The 9,699-nt window shown below is 40.8% G+C and overlaps 2 protein-coding genes across 4 annotated transcripts in view; one reads left to right on the forward strand and one right to left on the reverse strand.

Annotated features, from left to right (window-relative positions):
* LOC126405581 (dual specificity protein phosphatase 3-like) overlaps positions 1-9,699 on the forward strand; it is a 608,181-nt gene that overhangs the window by 94,371 nt on the left and 504,111 nt on the right. The window lies entirely within an intron of this gene.
* Positions 1-9,699, reverse strand: part of LOC126405564 (thyroid hormone receptor alpha) — a 163,343-nt gene that overhangs the window by 74,226 nt on the left and 79,418 nt on the right. The gene's annotated exons all lie outside the window — the stretch shown is intronic.

Below are 9,699 nucleotides of genomic sequence, written 5' to 3' on the forward strand. Positions count from 1 at the left end.
TATTAATGAAGGAGCGCCTACTGAGCGCAGCTTTTTATTGATCGTTTGAACGTCGCGTGGTGGTCATTTTCGATTAAAGGCCGACGTCTCAGCGACGTCTTGGCAATGAGCAAACGCTCTCCCTGCTACGTCTTAACGATGTAAACTTGATACATCGGGCCGACGTCGGCCAGATGTATGTGTGCTATCTGGGTAACGTTAGCCCAGCATGCAGACATTTAGACATGTAAGTAAAAATTAAGATACCATTAACAAATGTACAAAGAATGTAAAATTAAGCTCTCTGTATAAATTTACTCATCACGGTAACGTTACACAGAGTGCTGCAGGAATAAGTCCTAAAACCCAGAAATAAGTTAGCATGTTAGCACTCCTGGTTCCCTTGCCTTGAAGTCTATGGGGTTTCTTTTAAATTGGGTTTTTGGTTAGATGTTTGAAATAAGGTTTGTGATTAACACAAGCTCAAGAGACCTTAATGTAGTAAATACCCCACACGTAAATATTTTAGCTACTGCTCACAAGTGGCTCAATGAGACACGCTTTACAGCCTTGTCGTGGTGGTGATGTTGAAGTCATGCGACCATGGTGTACGTAATTTACAGCCTAACGTTAGCTTTTTACTTCTGGTGATTGAATTTACGTTTTAAAAGTAATAATAGACGTGTTCATTGTGGAGATTATCTTGCTGAACAAAACGTATTTAAGTATCACAAATGTTTGTCAGAGTTTATTTTTGGTGATAATGAAAAACTGAATATGGCTTTTTGATGAGGGAACCAGGGCGATGCTAACTCCCCGACCAACAAAAATCCGTCATTGCTGCAGCTCTCTGTTACACGTTATTACTTCTGACAACTTCCACACTCATCAACACTCTGTGTGGTCTCTCTTAGTGACAAGAACAAATAATCATCTGAAGACATTCATCTTTAAAGCTGTACAACTGCCAAACTACCTCACATCTCTTCTCTCATTTAAATCCTGTAACTACAGTCAACAGTCCCACAACTGAATAACCTTAGATGTGCCATATGAACCCAGTGAACTGCAATTTGCCCTCAGGCTACATCTGTTCATTCTCCTCGGAGAGAGTGTGTGACTTTCATTCATTCATTCTTTGTTTGTGGTTGTTCTAGGCCGGTCGTGTGCTTTTATGATTATGAATGTTCTCAGTTCTCTCTTTAAAATGAGATTTAAATCAATGAGAACAGCTGATTAAATAAAGGTTAAAGAAATGTGGATGTTATGTTAATGGTACCTTCAGTTATAATGTCAGGTGTCGGCTCTTTAAATTTTTTTAGTCATTTAAACCAATAATCAATAAAAAAAGAATTATACATTAACTTGTTCAGAAGAATAAACAATAAAATAATTTATGACTGTAAAATAATAATAAAATATACTAATTAACTCTGTACTAATCTTTCAATGAACAATTTGGGCAACAGCCAAACCGATGTTTTTATATTGGTGTATCTTTTGTTTTCTGTTGTTATTTATTGTTCCTTTGTTTCCACAGAAGCACAGAAATCTACACTACAGAAAAATAAATGAAGAGTTATAAAGCCATTCAGTCCTTCATTACACTTCCTGTTAAACAACCTTTAACAAAACCTTCTTTAACATGAAAAACATCAATAAATCAAAAACAAAAAGCTTTTTTACAATATATGATGCATCATAATTCCCTCTCTGATATCTGTTTTAAAGTGCTGTGAAAGATTACAAGATTACACTAAACACGTCATGAGAACGATAGAATTCACCTTCGCCCAGTAGTAATTTTTACTGAATAGAGCTTGAATGCTTCACAATGTAAATCAATGCAGCTTCCGTGAGCTGTTTGTTGTGATCACCAGCTGCTTAGAGGTAATGATAGCTAGCTGCTAACAGCTAACAGCTAACAGCTAACTTAACTAGCTCTCCTCTTGTTGATTTTCGGCACAGCGACATTGCAGTGCAGTGGTTAGCATTGTAGCCAGTTCTTGGTTCGAACCCGGATGAGGGATTTGGGATCGGGAGCCCTTCTGTGTGGTGGTTGCATGTTCTCCCCATGTCAGCGTGGGTTTTCTCAAGGTGCTCCGGTTTCCTCCCTCAGGTTAACTGGTGACCCTAAATTGTACGTGCACTTACAGATTTAGCAGAGTAGCTAATCTCCATCTGTAGTCCTTAATAGTAATAGTTTTAGTAAAAAATAGTAACAGATACATTTTGATTTTTTCTTCCCCTATGTGTGGCGCCCCCTACGGATGACAGTGCCCTGTGCATTCGCTTACACTGCTTATGCAACGACACTGGGTAGCTGCAGTAAGCGAGCAGGAATGACAGCGATTGTGAGCGTTCTTAGAGCCAGAGTGTGAAAATGTCAACTGGATTTACTGAGGAGAGGCACTTATAGAGTGGCATGAACACTGTGTGAGGGTGTGTGTGTGTGTGTGTGTGTGTGTGTGTGTGTGTGTGAACTTTCACTGTCTGTCACAAACAGGTTAACAAATCATTTCCCACTAACCTTGCAACAGACAAGAACAAAACCTGTACCTGTGCTAAAAATGGCGCCAGCTGTTGCCTCAAAATGCCTTAAAGACATGAAAATAAAAAATGCATGACAAAATGACTGCGTGTGAGAATTGTTATGGAGATTAGGAATGGGAAACAAACAAAAAGCAAAATAAAACGCACGTACCAAAGAAAAATAAAGACATGTTCCTCTATAACTCTGGCTCAAGGACATAAACATTTCGAAGTACATACCAACAGCTGTGTTTGAGAACAACCAGACTTTTCGAGGCAAATAAGGAAAACACACAGCCAGGAAACATTTGGATAATGAATGACCTGAGCTGAGACAAATAAATTGTGTAAATAGGTTGTTCCAAAGCTGTGCTGCTGTGTTCACTAAAACAACACACGCTTGTTTCTTTATAAAAGATAGGTGAAGAAATGGAGACAGTGCTACAGCCTTGATAAAACCAATCCTGCTCGTGCGGCTCTGTCCGTGGCTTCCTCCCAACAACCCCTCCCCACCACCCCTTCACCACAGAGGGTCACCCTGCAGGACGCCGCGCTCGCAGCTGTGGAGGGCTCTCTGCATTAAGTGGGAGGGTGTAAATAAACAGTTGAACGGCGGGAGGCAGTCACTTTCAACCTCACGGAGGAAGCATCCATCACCATGGGTACCGACAGACGCAGAGCTTGCCCAGCTGTTTGAATGTATTATGTGCTGCTTCTCTGTGAATGCTGAACATCACCAATAAACCACTGGATGACTTTTTCTATTAGGCACACAGCAGCTGATGAAACTGGGCTGTGACTCAATCGCAAACTCACTCACTTAAGTTTAGCAGCCTGCAGGTTTTCTACATGGGACGATGGTGTAAAGAAACTAAGTACATTTAAGCAGGCTTCATACTTATGCATCGAATCAATGCTGTAGCCTGACGTGCACCTCCCCAGAAATGTACCTACATACTGCAGTGACACAGACCTCCTGTCTGTCTCTGTAAGCTGAAACCATTTCCCTCAGTGGAAACAAAGCTTTGATTTACTTTAATTTCAAAGATAAGAAACAATAAATTGTGAAGACAGTAAAGCCTCTACAAAGATATCATTTTAAGTCCTGTGTGTGATTTATCCTGGCTTCATATGAGCAGAGGAAATCTCTGCTAGCTGATAGGCTAATTTATACAATGTAAAATGCCATAGGCTTGTGCTAATAACGTTAGCATGTTGTATTTGTGGGGAAAATGTGTCCAGATAAAGACAAGTGTTTGTCTGTGAATGCTGCGAGTTATAGTGAAGCTGATTTGTGTTTGAAACTGTCTCTATTAAGACATGTTTAATGTGTGTTTAATGTGAGTTTAATGTGTGTTTTGAAATATCTCATCTTTACAGCACTTCACAGAAACCCTGCTGCCCACTAGTGTTTTAGAGGTGTAACTGCAGAGTGACACAGACACACCACACAAGTAGAAATGCTCACAATGGCGTAGGCTCTGCAAAGTATAAATCCTGCTAAAGTACAGTTTTGAGCTACTACTACTTCTATTGTACGCCACTTTAACTGCACGTCAGTTACCTGCAGTCCAGTCGCCAGAAGAAAATGTTTTCATTGTTTCTGCAAACCACAGATTCATTAGCTATGTACGTTTCAAACATATCATATCAACCTTTATAAAGTGATGTAGTATATGAGGTGAATTTGTCATCAGGAAGTAGAGGAGGAGAGATGCCCACAAAGTTTATACTCTCCTCACCACTGATAGCTGTGATGAAGCATTCTGTTTTCGGGTTGTCCGTCCCATCCTAATTTGGCACAAACATCCACTTGGACTCAAGGATGAACGGATTAGAATTTGGTGGTCAAAGGTAACAGGTGAAGGTCACCATGACCTGGTTTGTCCCATTCTCTTGAATGGGATATCTTAATAACACCTTGAGGGAATTTCTTCAAATTTGGCATAAATCTCCACTTGGATTTTGGTGGTCAAAGGTCACTGTGACCTGGTTTGTCCCATTCTCTTGAACGCACTATCTTAAATTTCCTCAAATTTGGGACAAACATCCAGTTAGACTCAACGATGCACTAATTATATTTTGGCGATCAAAGGTCAAGGTCTCTGTGACCTGGTTTGCCCCATTCTCTTGAACACGATATTTTAAACACCTTGTGGAAATATCTCCAAATTTGGCACAAACATCCACCTCAAAAAACATATTTTTGGCCATAACTCAAGAATTAATTCGCTAATTCTGACAAAATTACAAGTGTTTACTACGATGAAATGATGAGGTGATGACCTTAAATACCAGACACTGGTCATTGGGTTGTTATCTGACGATAAGAGTTACCAGTTGCTTTTAAGACTGTAAAATTAAAACAACAGAGACATTTAAGGATGAGACCTGCTCTTACTTGTAACTGAGTACTTTACATTTTGTTATTGGTACTTTTACTTTAGTAATAAAACTAAGAGCATCTTCCACCACTGAGAAGGGGGAGTAAATTTAAACCAGTTCAACACGACTGCCTGCAGCACATTTGGGGAAAGTGAAGTTATAGCTGCTTCCACCTGTTTTGAATTTTTAGGCCTAAAGTTAAACCATACAGTGCAATATAACTTAATTTTATTAGGTTATGTTTAACCGTAATGGGCTCTATGTTATTATCGCACATTGAAATTTATGATCTGAATCTACATTTTCTTTTTTCCAGCCTCCAAAAACTGTAAATCATTTCTACTTATTTCTACATCCCATTTTCACACCCTGCATATATGGTCCTGCGCCGCGCTGTAGATTTATGATGGTAAACTGTGAACATCTGTTCCCTCATAAATCTGTCCAACTGAGGAAGAACATGGCTTCTTCTTCATATGTTATCTCTTTATCTTCAATGGGCTGTTTTATTTCTGCAATCTGCCGTGTTTTTCAAATGATGATTGATGTTCAGCTCTGTTGAGTCAGGATCTCTCCGTCCCTGCTGCTTCACTAACCTCATTTCCCACACTGATCATTTAAAGGGTCACTTAGCTCCAGTCGTATTACTGTAATGTGGGGCCGACATGGAAAAATCTGACATTAGAAACTCTCAAGGCCTCACTGCCAGTCAATGTTTAATACAATCAACTTCCTTCTTGCTCGCAGATACATGAGCAATGCTGCATTTCTCCTGACTTCTACTGGGCTTTTAACCCTAATTAAACATCTTTCTGCAAGTGTACAGCCCCGGCGAGACACGATGCACTGAGACTAACAGCGTCACTTAAAGTTAAGGGTCTTCTGTCCACGTCTAGTTTATGTTTTACCCATTTGTCATGCATGAGTTTTAAATTATACTGCACTTGCCAGTTTTAAAAACCCAGACTTCACACTTTAATTGGAAATTTGCTGCCATTCAGGTTAAAAATGTGCAAGAACAAGTAGCAAGGTGTCGTATTTAAGAGGGATTATTTCCCCAGAGAATTACATTTCTAAAATGAAAAGACTTAATAGAAACTGCAACAAAACCAAATTAAAGCCTCGTGTTAAGTGTGATGGATTACCCCGCTCCGGCAAATACAAAAATGTTGAAGTTGTTTGTCATCATTTACAAGAATAAAAAGCAGCTCACTGTGAAGGGAGGAAAACAAAACCTGTGGAGTGTGTTCACACAAACTAAGAGACGTGTAATTTGCTGACTGAAGACTGAACTCTGAAACTGCAGGAGAGGAAGATGGATACGTAGTGAGGGTGGGACTCAAACGTTGGCATTTTAAGTTTCTGCAAACCACAAATAACATTTGTACGTTTGATACACATCATATTAACTTCTCTGAAGTATTATGAGCTGGCACCACGGCGAGACACCTGCAAAGCTGCACTCCACTGTCTGAGACCAACAATCAGCAACACAGGGTGTTTTAATGAGACATCACTGCGTTTCCCGCCGGGTAATTGTTACCGTGACATTGCTGTGTAACGTGTTGAGATATCGCCGTTTCCTGCTGGGATAACTCCATGAAACAGTGACATCACTGTGTTTCCTGTCAGGACAGCGCCACAAAAATTGGTAGTTTTCTTACCGAGATGTTACTGTGTTTCCTGCCAAGATAATGCCACAACCAGCAGCTGTTTTCTTACATGACATTGCTCTGTTTCCTGCAGGGATAGCTCCATGAAAAATCCACGACAATCAGTTGGGTTTTTACATACACGTTGCTGTGTTTGTAGCCGATTGTGCCACAAAAAGCAGCTAATTTTTTTACAAAGACAATGCTGCATTTCCTGCCGGGATGGTGCTTTGAAAAGGGGTCGTTTTTTAACCAAGACAGCGCTGTGCTTTTGGTGGTACCATCAAAAACTGGGAATTTGATAGGGGCGGGAATCACCAGAAGATCCACAATACGATATTATCACGATACTTAAGTCACGATACACTATTATTGTGATTACAAATATGTTGCAACAAAAAATATATTGTGATTTATTACCTTTTTCAACTGTAAATTTTGGCCCCAAAGGAAAACTTCATCAAGTTCTGTTTTATCTAATAAGATAAAGTTTTCAGTCAGTTGATCTCACATCAGCCGTTTTGTTGTTGTTTTTTGCAGCTGCAATATGTATCGAGGTTAGAGCTTAGATTGGGCCCAAAAAATCCAGCCTGACCCCACCCGTGCCCATGCATGTTCTGTCCGAGCCCATCCCATCCCTTTAACTGTAATTATGAGCCTGAGCCCAGTTTAAACCCGACATTTTTTCTTAAGGATACGAACGTCGACATTGAAGGCTGACTCTCGTCTTTCTTTCCATAGCAAGCCTTCGTCATGTGACTCTTAAGTGTTGAGGTCCCCGTCTATTGGCTGTCATATACCAGCATCGTGCTGCAATTGGTACACTCGACGAAGCCAACACACACATTGTCACCGTCGACAACTCACATGTGCGCGGCCAGTGGCGCCATCAAGGTGTGATAAGTGGTTGGTTCCATAGCAGGTCTATTATGAGGAGCCCGACCCGTCCGAGCCCGAGGATAGTGGCGGGAAATTACAGCCCATGGGTCACCTAATCTAGGTGACTAAAAAAGCAACTGATTATAGTATTCTAGTAGGATACCTGGTGTGTATGTGTGTTTACTTGTAATGTTACTCAATGCATAGCCTCGCGTCACCAGAGCCTGGTTTCTATTCACTCTGAATTTTGTCTGGATTCTGGTTCCAGTCTAGAGAGCGGATCCAGAATTCGCCAAATTCACCAAAGTAAAACATTAAATTCTGGCGCACCATCGATTTGCAGTGATGAGGGGTGTAAGAAAATTGATTAACTTAATGGCTTGGGGCTTTTCTTGTAAATTATATTCTTTAAATTAAAAAGTTTCACCGCATTTTTATTAGCTTGGTGCTTTTATTTTGACGGAAAGGCGCATCCATCGAATTCCGGATCCTGTCTCACTCGCCCTGGTTCCAGTTCCTTACCAAAACGGCACTTACGGCCCCAGACTGCTCAATGCATGAGTTGATGACGTGAATCCATCAGCACACCTTAAATTTCACTGTGACAACTTTGACCATCACTTTAGTTTTTATATGACACACACTTTTAGTAATGACTTTAAAAATATAGATTAATTTGGAGCGGATTATGTGAAGGTCATATATTCTAATCCTCACTTCCTGTGGGCTACAGCAACACTAAACCCCTGAGCTTGCCTGAGAAGGACTAAATGCACAAAGCTGCTATTTTTAAATATCCCATGGAGAGAGACTCTCACTGCAGCCTGTTCTATTTTGTTCTGAAAATGTGGGCGTGCAGCCTCGTTCTGTGGACGATAAACCAGGTGCAGACTTCCATCTGTGTCACCGCTGATGAGGAAATACAGCGAGTGCTGGACGGAGCAGTGAGTGACAACAACCCCGCCCACATTTAAGAGGACTGTCTGAACAGACCCAGGGTCTAGGTACCATGTCTGAAGGCTTACTGCTGGTTCCAAAGGTGCTGGACTGAAAGGGTTTGGTGGAGACGAGGCTTACAGTAGAAGCTAGCTTCTGTATTCCAGAGGATTTCTCTGTTCGACAAGACAGCACTTACATAAACTCAAACTGCTGCGAGACGAAAGACGTGGGAGAGGTATAACACAGTTGTCTTGTCTCATTATTGTTAACATAACAGATTCAGAAAGTGACAGCTCATTTATTTATAATACTAAATCTATCTGAAATTCTATCGTCCATTCATATCACCACTGGCAGGCAGCTACTGTTTACCACACTGCCACCCAGTGGTTTCCCAGAGCGCCATCGTAATCATAAAGCCTCCAGAATAATATACATATATATTTTAATTGGCCGCTGTTCCCCTTTAAAGGAAGGCAAAGATTTATTTTTATGTTATCTGAAGTTTAATTGATCCAAAGAGCCAGGAGGTTATATGTCACTGCAGAGCTGCACATTATTGATATGATATTCTCAGTATGTCCTGTATGAAATATGAGCTGAGCTGTAAGTGATATTTAAGTATATGTGTCGCACCATATGGGCGGTGTGTGTTTATTCTGTCTGTGCTGGACGTGTGTGACAGTATTGGCACACGCCCGTCCTCCTGTGCCTATAGTGGTATACTGCATTGATTGAGAGCAGCAGGTTGACATGTGTGAGGGGACACTGGATGAGGGGGAATATGGACATGTGACACTGCAGGAATCAGCAGCCAGGAGATTGACTAATCAACCCTGAATAGCTGGATATAAACAGGAGCATCTGCACAGGAGGACATGGAGACAGATGGAAAGGCGAGCAGGCGAACAGAGGAATCATATCACACCTAGACGTTGGCAGACTCGTAGCGTAGACGAGCAGACTGGTTGGAGGTTTTTCAGTTATTTTAGAATTCCTATAAATATAACTCTCTTTTCAAACTGTCTTTTTTCCATTAAAGAAGTTTGATTTGTAACAGCCAAATGGGTAACCTTCAGTTTTTTCAGTATAAAGTAAAAGTTTTACTGAGTCTGGTGACCAGTGTTTGTACATCTGACTGGTGGGGAGGTCAGCTTCAATTTATGTTGCTTGCAACCAGTATTGCCAGGTGGGAAATGTAGGATTATCGTACCAGAGACTCAAAATTATCGTATTTTGAGGGAAATTATCGCACATCTGTCATAACCAAAATAACAACCCTACTGATGCGCTACAGGCAAATATAGTCACTCTAGTGTTTACTTTTTTTTCC

This window comes from Epinephelus moara, chromosome 18 (genome assembly GCF_006386435.1).
Source record: "Epinephelus moara isolate mb chromosome 18, YSFRI_EMoa_1.0, whole genome shotgun sequence".
NCBI classification, from domain to species: domain Eukaryota; kingdom Metazoa; phylum Chordata; class Actinopteri; order Perciformes; family Serranidae; genus Epinephelus; species Epinephelus moara.